Source organism: Leptonotus elevatus, chromosome 4 (assembly GCF_054856555.1).
Source record: "Leptonotus elevatus isolate MCC_2025b chromosome 4, RoL_Lele_1.0, whole genome shotgun sequence".
In the NCBI taxonomy this organism is placed as follows: domain Eukaryota; kingdom Metazoa; phylum Chordata; class Actinopteri; order Syngnathiformes; family Syngnathidae; genus Leptonotus; species Leptonotus elevatus.
Genome location: NC_141242.1, coordinates 15165419 through 15184684, shown reverse-complemented (window position 1 = coordinate 15184684; position 19266 = coordinate 15165419). Strand labels below are relative to the sequence as shown.

The following is a 19266-nucleotide window of genomic DNA, read 5'->3' as shown; positions in this document are numbered from 1 at the left end:
TGGTAAAATGTGTGCACACAGTATTGGTAATGTTTTATGCTTTTTTACTGTATACTATCATTCTAATGTAAGCTAGGTACTGTGTATCGTTTTATGGAGCATGTACGTATACGACGATGGCATGATTTTAGTAAGCTAACAGTTATGTTTCTACGGAAGCATATTGCGTGAGGGAAAGTGTCATCCATTAACGAGTCTGCAACAAGTCACTTGGAGTTCAGAGGTAAAAATAATAATAAACAAACAATTACTCTGAAAAACAGAAGCTGGTGCTGTTTTTTGGAAAAACATTTTTTGTTAACTTTCACCCTGTTTTTCTAATTCTGAATATTGTTTTTTTCTGTTTTTCTGAGGAATTTTCCTCCTATTTTTAAATGAATGAATTGTATTTCTCAAACACACACACACAATATATATATATATATATATATATATATATATATATATATATATATATATATATATATATATTGTTAGAAAGGTTCCAAATATTAATAGTCATCATTATTATATTTGTCTATTTTCCATATTCTATGTTAAGAATAGAGTGACGTCATTATATTTACATCTGTGATTCGCGCATTGCATTCTGGGTCCATTACTTGTTGCGCAGCGGTTATTGTGCAGTTGGACGCCGCCATGACAGAATGTGTTGCAAGCTGTGGCGATCGTGTGCGTCTTTGACCAAAAGTGAGTACACTAAGTAGTCTTTTAGTTTACTTTGTATCGTGTTTATTTGTTTCACTACCGTGTGCCTTATTAAGCTCCGACGCCGATTTGATTGACAGCTCGTTGAGTACCTCTTTGAAATTCGCCACGTAACTAATTAAGTGTCTTAAACACCATTTAACTACATAAATGTGTTCTCTTCTGTGTGTTAGACATTAGTAGAGAAGTGCACTAAAGTTTTGTGTGCTTATTTGCATGTTTTGTCCCACTTTGCACGTAATGTCTGCCGTGAGTTTGGGACATTATGCTCTCAATGCGCGGCGCCAATACGCGACGGCCGCAGTCGGCCACAATAATGTTAAGGGATTCGTTACGTGCGTCATACTTTTGAGTAATTAGCTCATGTTTAGTATGTTGTACAACTTTTGTGTGTGTTTATAGTCATTCATGTGCACAGCTAACATAGTGCTTGTTCATGTGAATTTGTAATGTTGCAGCTCAGTTGTTTAGCCAATCAATGTGTGCTATTAAGTAATGCAATACTGTATTTGTGTTTATTTGGAGTCAAGTATTCACACTCATACGCTGTATTATTTTTCTGTTTATTGCAGAACCACACACACATTGAACCACGCACACATACATTCACGTTCACACTTCCACATGCTTTCACACACACATAGATGATCAGACCATGCATACACAAGACTTCAGGATTACAAGCATCCATAGTTAGCCACAGTGCCTGCATCATAGCATGCCTGCATGCCTGTATGCCTGTACACTAAAGTGCAACTACTGTAACTGCCTCTTGCTGATGTTCCTGGATTAAAGCTGCCAATCCACATCTTTGCTTCACTGTTCCTTTGTGTTCTGACCGACACCCCGAGGGCGAAAAGAGAAATACTCCAACCCATACAGTCCAAACCTAGCCTCTCCATCATTCATATATATATATATATATATATATAACCTATACACATGTTTGAAACATGTTTTTTCTGAATAATTTCACCCCCCGTTTTTCAGAAATTTTATTTGGCAGAAAAAATATTCAGTAAAACAGGAAAATAATATTCAGAAAAACTGAAAATTAAAAAAACACACACACAAACAAAAACAATACTCTTCCAAAAAATTAGTCAGAAAAACACAGGAGGTTTTTTTTCCAAGTAAATGCAATACGCTTCTGTAATAAATGACAGATTTATTTATTTATTTATTTACAGCTTGTTTTTGATTGTGCACATGTAGCCTAAAAAGACACTGTGCAGGGATGTGTAGATTAATGAAGTCATGAAAATAACCTTAATTCATCATATGGATTCAAATAAGTGGTGGTTGGCTATTTGAACACACAAATTAAAGTAGTCGTATTGTAAAAAAAAGAATTCTGTAGAATTTACAGTGAATTTCTGTAAAATCGTGACATAAAAAAATTTAAATACATAAACAATGAAGCATTTTTTTGTTTACATTAATGGCAGTGTTAGAATAACACTTTTTGTCAGTGGGTTCTTTGGTACATTTTGTTTATGCCAAAATAAACATGCATTTTACAAATTCATATTACAGATAAGAATATTTAGATATAGAGTAAAAGCATGTGTAAAAAAAATTTGCCTTGTGCTTACCAGAGTAATTCTGTAAAAAAAAATATACTGTGCATATATAAACAACTTTACAGAATAACTTGTATATATCCTAACTAATATTATTAAACTTGTAGGTTCAACAGTCCTTTACTGATAAGAACAATAGGGTGGCGTGGCTCAGTCTAAGAGTGGTCGTCTTGCAACCCTGAGGTTGTTGGTTCAATCCCAGTGCAGTGTGACTGTCAAAGATCCATGAGCAAGGTAACGAAACTCCAGTTGTTCTTGATGTTCTGTAATCAGCAGGCGAAATGAGTCGTCAAACTGCAAAGCACTTTGAGGGCCATGTATTGTTGAAAAGTGCTATACAAATAAAGTACAATGTTCTAAGAACATGCTGCTTGTATACTATTTTGTTCTGTAAAATTTACATTTGCACTGTATTTTTTTTAAAGATTTTTTTTCCCGTAACTTTTTTTTTTTTTTTTAACAGTTACAGTAGTAGAAATAGTAGTAGTAGTAGTAGTAATTGTCTTTCATTTCAGAAAAGGTGAGCAAGTGAAGAAAAAATCGATAACAATAGCACACGTATAATAGGAGGTGGAATAAATGAAAAGGTGTGAAAGTAGGAAAAATAACCGAACAAAGGAAGAAGGTGTAGAGGAAGAGAGTTGGGGAAGGGAGGGAGGGAGGGAGGGAGGGAGAGTTAGTTGTCAGTGGGTTGAAAAGACGTGGGCTGTTATTTTATTTCCTCTGTGGATACACAACAACAACACTGTCTGTCTGAGGTGCTTACACAGCAGAACTACGATCAGACACCTCGCACGCACACACACACGGTTACATCCATACTTTGGGCTTTGTATAAATGAGAGAGGAAAAAGTACACAAGTGACGCAGTTTGAGTGTCACATCCTCATGTTCTGTCCTGGTGTGTTAAACCCTAAAATCGTCTCTATTCTCTGCTTAAAATCCTCACGGGCTGTCGCGCTCGCGCGCGTGTGTGTGTGTGTGTGTATGTGTGCGTGCGTCTCCCTGGAGCCTTGCAGCGATCTCAGTTTGATTTGACCAGTCAGCCGGTCAAAGGCAAGGCCTCAGCAAATATGTGTGTGTGGGGGGAGGGAGGGGGGGGGGGGGGGTGGGGGGGTTTGACCTTAGTGTTGAGGTGAGACAGAGATCAATGCTGAGGCAAACACAAAGGTTGAGACCAAAGTCACTATCCTCCTGTCTCTCATCCGTCTTTCCTTACATCTCAGTTGCTTTCTTTTCTTCAGCCTTTTGATCAACATCTCCCACATCTTGCCCCTCGCTAAGTGTGTGTGTGTGTGCATGCGCATGCGTGGAGGATCAATTGAGAGGCATGGCAGATTGATTGCCAGCTAATAACTCCAGTTGGGTCTCTCTCAGCTGCATACTGACTGACTACGTGAACAACAGTCCCTCGTCATGGTGATCCACACACGCAGTTAAAATGATGTTTTCGTGATGATGATGATGATGATGATGATGGTCATGTGAAACTTTTTTTTTTTTTTAGAATACCAGATCCAGTTGATAACGGCAATCACCAAGCATGTTGTACATCCTTGAACAAGAATGGACCCATTCTAGTGTCAAACTGCGGCTTATAGCGCAAGTATGATCTTACTTAGAGCTGCAGGGAATGTCAATATATTTAAAAAGAGGCTCAAGACCCACCCATTAAGTTTAGTGTTTGAATGATTTGATTGGTTTTAGTATTTTTTATTGATTTTACTTTTATTTATCTTTTACACGTTTATTTTACTTACACTGATTTAATGTTTTTCTTATATATTCATATTGTGTTTATATGTAAATATATTACGTATAGGTGTGTGTTTTATTTTATTCTACTCTCTTGTTTTAATCGTCATATTTTATTTTATTATTTGAAAAAAATTGACTTGAACCAAAAATACTTGCGCTATACCGCAATGTTTTTTTTGTTTTTAAGTGAGGACAATTTGTAATTGGTATTTCAGCAAGAAACATCAAGTCAAGGCACATAATTTGCTTTCGCAGGCCATGCGGAATGATGTAGCGGTCCAGATCTGGCCCCGAGGCCTCGACTTTGACACCTGTGACCAGGGCCGTTTCTAGCTTCATGGGGACCCTAGGCAAGAGGCTGTTTGGGGGCCCCTAGTTTGCCAAACTACAATGAAAAGATTCCTAACCCTTTCGATCAGTGGTGGGCAAAGTGGGTCCTCGAGGGCCGGAGTCCTGCAGGTTTTGGATGTTTCCCTGCTCCAACGCAGCTGATTCCAATCAATCAGGCTTATGCAGAGCTTGCTGATGAGCTGATCATAGATCAGCTGACCTTGAGAAGGGCAACATCCAAAACCTGCAGGACTTCTTATGAATCAATATCAGGCTCAAAAATGAAAATCGATTCGATATCGATTATACTTTTTTTTTTTTTTAAACCCAGCCCTATTTTATGAGCAAAACCGAAAAAGCCATCTTGACGTCAATAAGTAAAACAGCTTTTGAGTGTTTAGAAAAAGGGCAAATGTTATCAAGCAAATAGACCATGACCAATATTCCTATTTTTTAATTACAGTAAAATTGCAGCAATACAGAATATTAAAATGAATCTGTTTTCATATAAAAAAAATTGTGATGTACTGTGTCTCTTTAAAGCTTGTGCCCAATTACAAATGTGTCACTTTTAAGCATTTAAGCTTTTCGACAATAATTTACATATTATACTAGTTGAACTTGGGGCTGGCCAAGGTAAGGTTAACATCTATAAATAAATGCCTGAGGCTAGCCAGCTGGCTAGCAAAACAAATAAACAAACTTGCTAAAAATAAAAGAAGAGTTTTGCCTCCAACTATCCATCACCAACAAGTGTCTTACGTTCCTCTTTTGACCGGTTTTCTTTTTCAGTTTTGTTTTTGTTCCGTTTTTCTGCGCCGCTGAGAACTTATTTTTGATGCCATTACAGAGTCTTGTTTTGTTTAGTACTCTCACTAATGGGAAAGGCTGATGGGTAGCTGTCAATCATTCTCACACAGTTAGTAACGTAACACCAGCCATTGCTTATCACCACAGTTTATTTAATATATTTCCGATGTTTATTTTTTAAGCATAAAGGGGATGTAATAAACAAAATTAGAGACAGATAAAGACAGGACATTTTAATCGTCTTCAGGCAAGACTACAGAGCTATAGAGACTACAGATCCAGGTAGAGACTAGTGTTTGGGGGGCCCCCTGGTGGCTTGGTGGCCCTAGGCAGCCGTCTACGGCTATGACCCGGGCTAAATACATTTGCGAAGTTGTCCTTTGGGCATCCGTTGCAGGACGATAGTGGCGGAGCATAGCAGCTCTCAAGTCAAAAGTAACCCAATTATGTATCAAATATGGACCGATCCACTTCAATGGGTCGTTTTATTTTTATTTATTTATTTTATGACCCAATTTTTTGACCCAAGTAAGGGATCTGATCAATATTTATGAGTTGTTTTACACTGAAAGACCCATTTCTTGACTCAAAGTTGGGTCAAATTGACCCAGGTAGAGGATCGGTCTATTTTTGACCCATAGTAGGGTTATTTTTGACCCAACTGTTCTTAGAGTGTACAGCCATGTCATGTAATTAGTGATTACTAGACCTTCAATTATATACTGTATATTAAAAAAAATCATCTTTATGCGATACAACTTTTTTTTTCCCATACTGACACAAACAGTCGGTTTTAAAAATGAATGAATTAGTTCACTACTAGATGGCGGTATGAATCACTGGATGTCTCTTTAAATATTGTAAAAAAACAAAAAAGCATAAAATGTGTCACTGAATATAAAGGTCACAATAGTGCAACAAGATGTACACCCTATACACTCTCCTGATGAACATGCTGTATATGCGTTTGTATCAAGTTCCGTTTTTGTAACCAGAGTGTAAAGTTCTTTTCTCCATCCACGTAGTATGTGCCTTTGGTCTTTATGTCTGCCTGTGCAGACTTTTCTCTATCGGACAGCCCATGTATTTTCCTCCTATGTAGTTGGCAGCCCTGCTAAAAGGCTGTCAGCTTTGACCTTTATGCGCACCCCCCAACCTCACAAAAGCCTTCACCACCAACAGTGCATACGTGCATACACACACAGCGAGGAGAAAGCTTACCTTCTCAGTTTGGATAGAGGAGCACAAACACAGAAGACGGATTAAAGAATGAAGGGAAGCAAGAAATGGGAGGAGAGGAGGAAAAAGTCAAAAGAGGTGCAGTAGACAACGCTTATTGATTTTCCTCTGCAGAAAAACCAAAACGCCAACACAATGACCTTTGGCAATATTATAAGATGACAATTCAATCCAACTCTGTAGAGCTGCAATACACACAGCCAATAAGGTGTCGGGATGCTTCTCTGAGTGGTACGTGTTGAATATTGCACAGCAGTGGTCCACACGTCCCCATCCCGCTACTGTTAAAAATAGATCAGTGTGACAAGAGGGCGCATGGACTCTAAATGTAATACACGATGGGTGTGCAGACTACGGCGAATAATCGGCCTTGTAATGTGAGCGGACAGGTGCAGGAGTGAGCTTCTGTATACAGCTGTCAGCCGGCCACTGCGTCGCATCTGTGTGCTCTTTCGCAGCAGCGGGAGCAAGAAGAGTAGACACTCGGGAGCTGACTTGTAGGCAAGAGTTATCATCTTGTTTTGCAAAACCAAACAAAAACATGGCCTCGATAAAGTGCCGTCATGACGTGCACAAATGTATTGTTTCTTACACAATAAGCATTGGAAATAATGTGCAACTTTTTGTTGATGAATGGTTGCAGTTATTCAAAGTAGTTACAAAGTAGAATCTCGGCTCTTGCCTTCCCATGTGGAGTTTGCATGTTCTCCGCATGCGCGTGCCGGATTTATCCAGGTTTCCAAAAACATGTTTGTTAATTGAAGACTCTAAATTGTCCATTGGCATAAATAGTTGTCTATCTGTGCCCAGTGCATGGCATACCCTTTTGAGCTGCGTGCCTCCAGCAACCGCTAAGCTCGGAGGGGCAAAGTCGACCGCGCATTCCTTCTGCAGAAAGAAAATGGCACATGTGCTGCATACAGTTGAGAATAAACTTTCACAGGTAAAAAAATATTTGTCAGGCATTTTTTTTTTTGTTCAATTGAAAAATAAGTTCTGGCTTAATTCCAGCGTAGATGATGGGAACATCGCCCCTGCCAACATGGAGGCATGTCGGTCGGCGGAACTGCTACAGCGTGCTGGCGTACTGCATCTTGTTATCTGTGGATCTATTGCCCAAAAATCAGCTGGGTGAGGCTCGAGCTACACCCACGACCCTAATGACACCAACCGGTATACAAAATTAACATGTGGTTGTAAAAATCCGTTTTGGTTATGTATAATTGTGACGATTTTCGAAAGTCCAAATTGGTTTTCCTCCCACATTCCGTAAAAATACAGTACATGCTAGGTTGTTATTGTTGAGGTGTGAATGGTCCTCTATGTGAACTTTGATTGGCTTGCAACCAGTCCTGGGTGTACCCCACCACTCGCACACAGTGAACTGGTCTCGGCTACTTACATTTACAGCCTGTCACTCATAAGGAAGATTAATGCCATCATTTATCCTACACTCAGTGCGAGTGTTGTCTTTTTATCTGAATTATGTGTCTAAGCCAGGGAATTGGCAGAAAAGTGTAATGTTGGTAGCAGCAACATTAGCGGGGTCACCGTGGAGTTGCGATTATTAACCCATGACTCCCTCCATAAGAAAACATTAGTCTCTTGTCAATGGAGACATAAAAGCCCAGTAAACAAAGTTGCGATTTATTGAAATTTGTCTGTTTAAAGCGGACTACACACACGTATACTAATTTGAAACATCTTAACCAAATTTTAAAATGTGAGAGACACCACATGACAACGAAACATGAGGAAATCTGTCTGCTTGCCGAACTGGATATTGACCACATAAATAATGATTTGCAATTGTAAATTGAACATTCTCTTGTGATGGATGGATCACAAACCCTTTTGTGTTCAGCATAATACAAAAATAGTAACTTTAAAAGTAACTTTTGTCAACTGTAAAATATGATTGAGAATGTTTAAAAACAAGTCTGGACAGATTTTTTACAGCGTTGCCTCTAAACATTTACGAGTGGTATTTTAATAATTAACTAAATATCGCTAGAGCAAATGTATACAGTATGTAAACATCCTTTCCCACTTAACCCTTTTTTCTGTTGCTTCTTCCCCAGCGCAGATTTTTCGGAGCCATCCCTCCCTTCTCTCGAGCCCCTGACCCGTTTCCTCCTTCACTCATCGCATTTCCTTTCCATCTACCCATCACTCCATCTTTTCCATTAACAGTGTGTGACCCGTAGGTAAGTGCTGGTTGAATACGTCCTCTCTCCCTCTCAGTCCGTCTCTCTTGGCTGTGATTTAAATAGCTCATCTTTTCACTGCACGGCCGCTTCTAAGCTTTTAGCTCCTCTATACTATCTATACCTTCTAATCTTTCTTCTGACGTCCTTCAACTTTTATTTTACGCCCATTCCGTAGCTGCTGAAAAACATCGGAGAATGTTCTATGTACTAGACAAAACAAGCTAGGAGAAGTTGGTTCGTGAAATATGAGGAACCAACTGCACGTCACTATGGTACCGCTGTCCTGAAAACTTGTAACTTACGAAAACGTAACTTTGTCATGCTTGTGCTTGTCTGCATAGTGAAGCATTTGTAAAGCGGGGTACACGCGTCCCTAAAAATCGGGGTGGATTTGTGCATTTTTAAATGTCAGTAAAGGCCTGATTCTGGGTTGTCTATCCTGAGGGATTATCTTGTGGTGTGGGATGTGTTCATGTTCAGAGGGATTTTCTCTCTCTCTGGAAAATAGTGAGGCCAACAACCATATAAAGTTCGAACTTTAAAGATCACAAAGTGAGTTTGACCAAGCCAAAGTCATTCACTACACTAAAAATGCCAAAGAGAAGAGTTTTCAACCATAAATTAAAACTAACAGTTCAATTAGCGTCTCCTGTTTCTTCTTCTACCATTCGTTGTATTTTCCGGCTGGCTGGATGCCTTGTCCTACTATGCTGCCTCTCACAGGTCAATCTTGGTACTACGACAGGTTTGAGAATGGAGAAGCAACACCCTGCCAATGATGGTGTCACTATCTTTAACAGGTTTTTTACAAACTCAGATGTCATCCATTTGTATTCCCTCCAGACTTTTGCCGATGGAACTTAAATACATGGACTTAGAGCAACCCAGTTTACACCCCAAGTGTGGTCGCTGGCCATGTTGACTTTACATTTACTTTAGCATCTCTTCTTTACATGTTATATACAAATATTTTTTCAGCCAAGTACCAAAACCAGCGCAAAACATTTTTGTTTCAAGAAGAAAAAAAAAGACATCATTGTCTGATTTATTAAACCTTGGAACTTCATTTGTACAGTGGTCTCTCTTTAACTACATTTGGAAATCCAAATATATAACTTTAAAAAACGAAGGAAATAATTAAATTAATTACAAATAAAGTATCCTCCATTATATTATTATATAGCCTATATATTATTATTATCAAGCATGAACTTAATTCAAAAAAATTATCTCAAATGATTGACAGGTGATGCTCGATGGCATATGACAGGTTGGGTCGAACCATTCTGGTTTGAGGAAACTGGATTTTTAGGACAATGAAACTGAATGGCCTACTGAATATAAAATTCCATTTGTGAACATATATTTTCCTGAAATATTTACATAATTTAATAATTATTTTAAAATTATTTTTGCCTGGATGCTACTTTTTAAATTTATTTTTAAAAATAGTGCCTTCACGTACCGCCATTTGAGAACCAATACCCTAATACAAATGTTCCGTGTACTACTGTTATTACAGTACAGGATTGGCCTTTTCTTTTTCAACTATCGATCCACTGAGTCAACATGGCACCTCACACCCTCCTGATATTTGCACACAGGTGGAAGCAAATATATATATATATAAAAAAAAAAAAGGGAAATCACCTCACTCTCTTTGTGTCCACACGCTGTGATTAATTCAGCCACAACAGATTTTAGTGGCTATGAATGCGCCTCTTGTCTCTTGTCCTCCCGCAAGTGAACACGGCACGTGTTGGCGCCAGGGCATCCGAAGCACACACAAAATAAGAAGAGCATCCGCTACTTAAGTGTTGGCCACTGTGACGTGTTTTTTCATAGGGTGTCGTGCGCACCAAATGTCCTCCAACATGTCTGGCTTGATCCCGTGAACACAACAATGACTTCACTGACTGCCCACTTCGCACCTCCCATTTAAATAGCTTCTCTGCGTGGCTTGTGGCACAACAGTCTTTGCAGTGCTATACTTCGCACATCAAGAACTACTAAAAAAAAACTCCCATGGCCAGACCGGGATGTGGGTTTTCAATGACTGCTGAATGGATGATGAAGTCATGGGTCAGAGGTCTCTATTGTAACATGTGTTTTCTGCTGAATCGTGAAGAAATCCCTTTGCCATATAATGTGATCAGCCTTTATAAAAGCCGTGCCTGCCAGGTCGCTCTCTATGACTTTATGATTCACAGGATTGTAGAAATTGTTTTTCTGTCATTGATCACCCTCGCTCTACCTCCCAAGTTGCACCTTTCCTCCGCTTGCCAGCTGCCATGCTAACAGATGCTCTGGTCTATTTAAGAACCCTTCACCTTCAATCCCAGTTTTTTTTTTATTCTTTATCACACTGTTTTGTAAAATGGCTTTTTCAGGAAACATTATTTTAAAAACGCAGTGTGTTGAAAATACAGAAGACGATAGCCATGTTTTGGGAAATAGTGGTTTTGTGTTGCTGGTATTTGTAGCTAGTCAATTGTGGAGGGGGCGTGCGGAACTGATTCTTGACTAAGTGCCTTCCTTTTTCTTTTTTTGTTAAATATTTCCTTGGCAGCGTTCATGATACGCCATCTTAAGATGCCACGCTTACTGTTTTAACACTTTATTGAAATATCGGAAATTACAAACTGACCGAAACCCAAATACTTGCCTCAACCATCCAGGGAACTTGCTCTCTGCTGGGGGCATGTGGTACTGCACCCATACGCCTCATTTCTATGTGGAAAACAGCTTTTGAATCAACCTTTTTGACACTGAGAGCTACTTTTTGGATATACTGCAAATGCTAGTTTCATAAACACACACCTGAAATAACCAATTTGCTGAAATTATTTGGAGGTAAATCTTCTCATCGTCGTTGGCTAGCTAGCTAGCTTGTCTCCACGGATATTATAATTTGCTTGTGCACTACATCAGTGATAATTTTGTTGACAAAAAATTTTCGGCATAATTTTCATCACGGAAATTTTTCTTCAGACGAAAATGAAACGAAAACTAAAATAGAAGCCATGTATTGAGACTATACCTATAACTAAAATTGACTGACAATTTTGTCAATGACTAAAGCGAAAATGAAAAAACGGTGACTTAAATTCACACAATCCAATCAGAAGGAATGAAACGCAGGTGGGAGAAAAAAGAACAACTCAGGCCCCATCCAGACGGAAACAAAGCCGGCTTCGTTCCTCAAACAAATCTCGTACACACAGAAGCATTTCTAGACTTGCGTGTGCCCAAAAGAAGACGCTGAGGACATTTAACGGCTGTAATGTATATGCCAAGTCTGGAGTGGCGCTGTAGCGCAGCCACAGGGAGTTAACGGAAAGTGTAAAAGAAGAATCAGCAAAGAAGATGGACACTTTCCTCCCCCCCCCCCCAACTTTATTGCAATCTACAAAACAAAAAGAAAATGAAAAAGACGAACACAGGAGAAGTGACAATGGCGGGTGATTCACGTACAACACCGCTTGTTGAACATGGGAATCCGCCATTGTTGTTGACAGACTGACGGTTCGCGTGCACGCGAGAATTGCCGCATACGTCATCAATGTGCGACAATGCATCGTCATCGAGCTGCGACCATTACGTCATCACTGGAGGAGTATGCCGCATATGGTGTCCAGACGGACGCGTTTTGAAATCTTTCCACTCTGGAGCCCGGTTTCAAAAGTGATCGGTTTCAAGCTCTGAAACGCGCCGTCGTGTGGACAAACGGCTTAAACGGTAAGAAACTTGTAAGGATACATTGAAACGGGCTTTCGTGTGGACGGGGCCTCAGAAACTGTTCAGTTATTTAATGTTCAAGCATGTTTACAATCATTGTGCAGCTGTAAGATTAATCTCAAGCAACTGTTCACTTTTTTTTGTTATTTAGTTGAAAACTAAGTTATAATATATTATTGTCAGTTCAACATGTTTCATTGAAACAATTAATAAAGACACTGCTGTAGGCCTATTAAATTTGTCTTGCGTGTTACAAATAGGTGTGTTATAATTTTCTGTATAAAAGTTTAAATGTATGCTGTAGGAAGATTTCGACTAAACTGTCAATTTTGTCGACTAAAATCGCTCTTTTTTTTCATCAACTAGTATTTAGTGTTACTGGTATCGGCTGAGGCCCCAATACTGCATTAAAACGGTATCGGTGAGTACTTACAAGTAACATGCCGATACCATTAATTCTGACTCTAATATAGGACTTTGGATGCAGCATCTCGTGTCTCGCTCATGCTCGCATTTCCGTCGACTAAAATTGGATTAAAACTAAAACACAATCAGATGACTAAATTATGACTAAAACTTTAGTTAATTTTTGTCAAAAGACTATAACTAAAACTAAATAAAAATGTCTTGTCGAAATTAACACTGCACTACATACAGTGCTGACCTTTGAACGATACAGTACTAAAATATAATTTTAGAATGTTTGTTTATAAATATTGTATTTATTTGTTTGTTTGTTTGTTATGCAGAATAGTAATGCAGGCCCACGGGGCTACTGAAGTGGTCCCTGGGTGCTACCTAATGCCCTCAGGCCTAGACACTCAGAAACAATCTCGCCCCTCTCCCTGGGCCCCTGAACACGCTGTACATCAGGGGTGTGCCAAAAAATCAATTCTCATAAGAATCGCGATTCCCGTTTAGTACGATTCAGAATACATTTTAAATGTCCCAAAATTTATTTTATTTAAATTATTTTATACTGTCTTGCCTTTGTCTGTGTGTGCCTTTATTTGGAGCGCTGTTCATGTTGTACCCGGTTTGGCCACTGAGGGACAGTGTGGTTCCACACTGTCTAATACACTGTTTAGTTGTAGCCAAATTAGAGAGTAGAAGGAAAAAGTCACAATCAAGTTATTCCAATAAGTTTTTTTTTGCAGTGTGGAGCCGTTCTTTTGAGTGATAAAAGTACAGCGAGTAGCGCGCTAATTAGCATTAGCGAGTCAGACTGGAGTAGATCATTACAATTCCTTGCACATCTGTATATTGAAGCAAAAATCATTGTCAATCAAATCATTCTGAATCAAAAATCGTCCTTAATCAAAAATCGATTCTGAATCGAATCGCAGACCCAAAAAATCGGAATCGAATCGTGAGACATTCAAAGATTCCCACCCCTACTGGCCATGCTTCCGTGGCTCTACAATCCTCTGTTCACCCAGAATGGAGGCCCAAAATGGCTGTTTTGACCACTTCCGTCAAGCAGTTTAGTTAGCTCCGCCCTGACTCACTCAGGGTTTCATAAAGTGTCAAAAAATAAATAAATGTGACATCATTAGAAAGGCAACCATTAAATGCATGTAGTTTTTAAAAATAATTAGGTTAAAACCATTCAGTACAACACTATATAATCAAGCTTACTTCATGGTTCTGTCTTATGTCGTCATAGAGACAGCAGGAGTCCGATCATTGCAAGCAGCAAGGGGGTAAATCTCACAAAGCGCGTGAAGTAAGAGGTGCTGAAGGTGAGAGCGAGGACAGAGATTGAAGGCGAGCAAGCAAACGTGGGGGAAAAAAGTGATGACAGGTAATTTTTCACCTTTCTGGTCTGGACGCCTGATGTTATTTCCCTTTCTCCTCAGACGCACACTGGATCCAATCTAGGCTTCTCTCTTCGGCCCCTCTGCAGCTGCATAACCACATGAACGTTTATGACATGCACCATACAAGCACCACGTGTGCATGCACACACACACACAAGCAAAACCAATGCAAAGTTGACTTCACTTTGACACAGTGAAAGTCTAATATCTCAGTTCGGTTCATAGCCTATTAAGCAAACGGTGTTTTCCAGGTGAAGCTCCATTCCCGTGGAAAAAAAAGCTGCGGGAGGTAATTACATTGAAATCTCTCTCTCACATACTGTTGTGTAGAAGCTGCAAATATGAGCATGTTTACAGCTTTTTGCGGCACGTTCTGTATCATCTGCTGTCTGTATGCGTGCACGTGTGTGCACGTGTGGGAGGTCGCACACATACGGCTTCGCCAGGTGACGCTTACATTTTTCCACAGTGACTTTTTAGAGATTTATAATTGTGCACACAGGGGACACGCATTATAGATACACAGTCTCCCTGAAATAACATTCATTTAGATATGCGTTGAGATCGGGACTTTTGAGGAGCGTTGGTAAGAATGTTTGAAATAAGTGTGCGTGAAGATGGCAGAGGGGCTCTTCATAAAGACATGTGAAAAGATTTCACTGGAAATACTGAAAGAGGGAGAATGTGAGAAGGGGATGAAGACGTTGGGAGATGGGTGATGACAGCTAATCAGATAGGCGTGAAAGACATCGGCAAGGTGAATGTTCCTCTTAATTCTCCACTTTCACCATCAGGTTATTTCACTCTTTTGTGATAATGTGACACAGAGGGAACTGTGGCAAATTCAATTGTTGCACTCACTGGGGAAATTAGCATGAACAAGAGAATAAGGCAAGGTCAGTAATAGTATTCCTCTTTTTTTTTTTTCATTCATCCATGTTTTGAGTGTATTCATCTGAAATTTAAGTATTTTAAATGTGAGTCATTTTAATTTGGATGTTTTTTTTTACTGTGAATGTGAGTCACGTTAAATGTCACGTCTGCTAGTAAATTTGTGTGTCAAGCTAGAAGAGAGATAAAATTAAAGCTTAAATTAAAACTGGCTTCCATGTCAAATAAATAGCATAACTGTTTGACTTATGTCACGTTAATCTTGTGCGTCAAAGAACAGCAAGAGAAAAATATTGCATGCAGTCAATATACATGTTCAGAAACAGAACACTACTGAGTGCATTTACTTAATAGTAGAAGTATATCATGTAATATTGATGATTGGATTGATGGCGTTTGTCACTGCCCGGGACTTTCACTGCAGCACAGCCAGAGAATGACAAATAACAGCGCAAGAAACATTTGATTTTGCTAAAGTAGTGAAAATGTGAGGCATGGCTTGAAGTCTGAATGCCGTTTAACGATAGCAACTATCTCCGCAGGTTTGCTGTGAATGCGCTTTTTTTTTTAAGGCTTTGTAACGTCAGCATGAGATGCTTGCGTGTGTCAAATATTTTCTGTCACAGTGTAGTGCTGCTGTGTCCCGATGTTGACGAGTTCAAAGTGATGCGCCCTTGAAGAGAGACGATTTAAATGATTTAAATGTTTTATCTAGACGCTGAACTGAAAGACAGCGAGAATGCTCAGATTGTCCATTTAATAGGAATCTTGAGTCTATATATACTCACAATGCTGCCGTCTTGAGCCGAGGATAATAATACAGTCTGGGGCATGGCGGCCAATGGGAAATTCACATCTGATTTGCTGATTTCCATATCATTTCAAGTTTGAGTCACAAATGTCTGAGTCCAAGTCAAAGATGACATCACGAGTAAGAGACATAAAAATACTATTTTCATGACCAGAAAATTACAGAAATTTGACTCTTAAAGAAAGAAAACCAGTGGGCGGCGGCTTAACGCGAGTGGTTGTCTGTATGTGTTCGAAATTGTCTTCTTACAGAATCTGCAGTTGCTTCATGTTTGTTTTGTTTTTTTGAAGATGTTGCGGCTTTAACGCCAGTTCTTGGTGATTGGTCAAATCAAATGTTGTAGCACCGCTGTTGACCGCACAGGCTCATCCATCTCAATTTGATTCACCAGCAACTTGTTAATCAAGCAAGGAAGCGAGGTGAGAAAAGTCAGCGACCTCTGAACTTGCAAATCTTCTGGATGGACCTACAGACACCTAACATCTTGTAAAAAGTCTTCCCAGTTGAGTGTTTAGCAGCATAACAGAGAATTGACTTTTGTCCACATCATACATGTAAACAATGATGGTTGAGAGTTATCGGGCCTTATTTTCATGCCTGTCTAATTTTGCTTGACTAGCGCAGATAGAGCAGGGAGTTTTGCTCCCTTGTGGGTTGATTGATTTCTACGATGAGCCGGAGGGATTGTCAAGCTCTGTTGCCATATTTATGACTGAAATACAATGACATCCACCACACATGTCTGAGTAGCGCTAAATCTTTCTGCCTGCAGCTTGATATAATCCACCAAAATTGTGTTGCGCCACAAGTTAGACCTGGTTGCTAAAATCGAGTCTACTTTTTGTCACCATATTGGCAGATTCGCTAGGGGCATGAAATAGTTTGTGTTTTCAAGTACAATCCATCTTTGCATGCAGTCTAGCTGTAATATGTTTGCCTTCAGAATCTCTGCAAAAGAAAAAAGTCCAATGTTGTTTTACTGACAAAGCAGCTGGCCCATACTGTATTTTTTATGGTCCATAAATAATTAGTCAACACATACAACAACTTCATATAGGACATGACAACCTTGCAGTGAGTGAGACTGCCGTGCCCTGCAAACATAAAATATAATCAGGTTTTGAAAATGAGATTAGAGGCTTGACTTAACATATGTGATTTGATTATTCCAACAGAAGTGCTCGATGTGGTGACAGAGATAACTCACTTAATGGCGGCTACCCTTGAAGAATACGCTTATAAATAGGCACAGCGGATGTTGATTATTCTTACCCAACAACTGTTTATCAAGAGAATCAATTAGATTGATAACCGATTGCTACAAAGGACGATAATATTTCTGACTTGGCAATAAATCATGACAATGAAATGACACATTTCCTGTGACAAGGAAGACGAAAACTAGAAACACAAACCAAAATGTAAACAGCGTTGTCCACATCTTTTTCCCTACACCTACACTGTTTCATGACTTATCTGTTGTTATATTTAATACAGTATTAGATACCTCGAGATGAGAAGCTTTGAAAGCATAAACACCACCCACCCACACTAAATACATTTTGGCTTTATCCACTGTTATGCCCTTTATACCGTGATGGATTGAAATAGAACCTAGGCTTAGCTGAAGTCAAGGCCTGACTATTCCGCTGCTGTGCGATGAGATCAAATTGAAACATTTGGCAATATGACTTTGCTCCACCTTACAAATCCCCATTTGCAACTGTTTGCATACAGCTAAATCCCCACAGTATGTTATTACTTGGTAGAAATAATAGTGGAGTCTACATTCTCACACCAGAAGGAATGTGTGTATCACAATAAGACTAAAATAGTCGCACAAATATCAAAGTGGTAATTGTTCCTTCCGGCTCTCGCACCTTCTTAGTGCCCAAATAGCACATTAAATCTCTGACGAAAACACAGCTGATTGCAAACAAAATGACCAATTGTTATTTTTTTTTTCACTCACATTCATTTTGTTGTTTATGACAGAATAATAAAAGAAGACAGGCCACATGTTCCAGAGGCGATGGATGGATGGCTGAATGGATTTGATTCCTCCAGTTTAGCAAATGTGTGACACCACACAGACTCATATGGGCAAATGTCATCGTCTTCTCTAAAGGATGTAGTTAATAATAATAATAATAATACAATGTAACTGCATATATGTGAACTTGAGATGGCTCTGGCATCTGTTTAGGATGCCTCCTGGATTCCTAATCACCCTTAGGTGTGATTGTGAGTATGAAAGGTTGTCTATCAACTGTACATGTGCACTATAATTGACCTGCAACCATTCCAGGCCGTGCCTCTTGCCCAAAATCAGCAGAGATAGACTTATGCATACAAAAATTCATGTATGCATTAAAAAAAAGCAAATGTGCTCTTTGAGTCACAATAAATGAATGCAAATCAGATTGTGTGACAATATTGCATGTGTTGGAATTTTGAAAAGCGAGGGAGCGAGTCATTGTGTCTTGTCCTCTGCGTAATGTATCCGAAAGAAGTCCTTTTGGCCTGTCTTTCACTGTCAGCTTGTATTAAGGCCTGAAGGAAACCCTCAGGAGACGGAGGCAGCAAAAGAGCTGTGGAGGAGACAAAGACACAAAGATCTGGGATAGAAAATATTTAGAAGGGACACAAGCATTATTGAAGCGTAGAATTAGGTGTTAATTATTATTATTATTTTTAGATATTAGCATAACTCTTACTGATTCAAAAGTAAAGGAACAAGTACGTTTATAAATGCTATTGAAGCCTTCACAGCAAATCCTAGCACAGTGCTACTTCCAGGCCCGACCCTGGACATAGGCGAACTAGGCGGTCGCAGAGGGCGCCATCTAGTGGAGGGGGTGCCAAATTGCAGGACAAAAAAACTTCTTTTTTTTTCAAGTTTATTTAAATAGCCCTTAACTCTTTGACTGCCAGACGTTTTCAGAAAAGGGATGCCGTCAGTGCCAGCCGATTTAAGCATTTTGACTGATCTTTCAAGGTCCACAGAAAATGTTCTGTTTGGACTATGGAAACACACGTACTACCAAATGAAAGATTGGACTTTCATCTTTCATCAGAAAAAAAAAGTTTGTTTCTACCTTATTCCGTTCTTTAGTAATCAACAATAGAAAATGGTTAGTTTGACCCAATTTCGCCTGTTTTGGACCAAAATACGGAGAAATCAAGCTTTTAGTGAAACGATATTATTTCATGCATTCTAGTGAATTTTACACTTCCTTTTGTCCATGAATGATGCCACAAACACCTAAATAGTGCTTTACTTCTATAAAACACTACCACCAAGAATGAAAAAGTGTTTTTTGATAGCAAAATACATTTATTTACATTCAACAGTGTAACAATTTGAC

At 39.2% G+C, this 19266-nt stretch overlaps 1 long non-coding RNA gene across 2 annotated transcripts; it reads left to right on the top strand.

Annotated features, from left to right (window-relative positions):
* Nucleotides 1–607: 607 nt before the first annotated feature.
* LOC147175676 (uncharacterized) lies at nt 608–17600 on the top strand. 2 transcript variants are annotated; one of them, XR_015094617.1, is made up of 4 exons: nt 608–690; nt 2399–2525; nt 8510–8635; nt 14043–17600. It is a non-coding gene; the product is annotated as an uncharacterized LOC147175676 (long non-coding RNA). The 2 variants fall into 2 exon arrangements; XR_015094618.1 differs by lacking the exons at nt 8510–8635; nt 14043–17600 and adding an exon at nt 3799–4960.
* The last annotated feature ends 1666 nt before the right edge of the window (nt 17601–19266 follow it).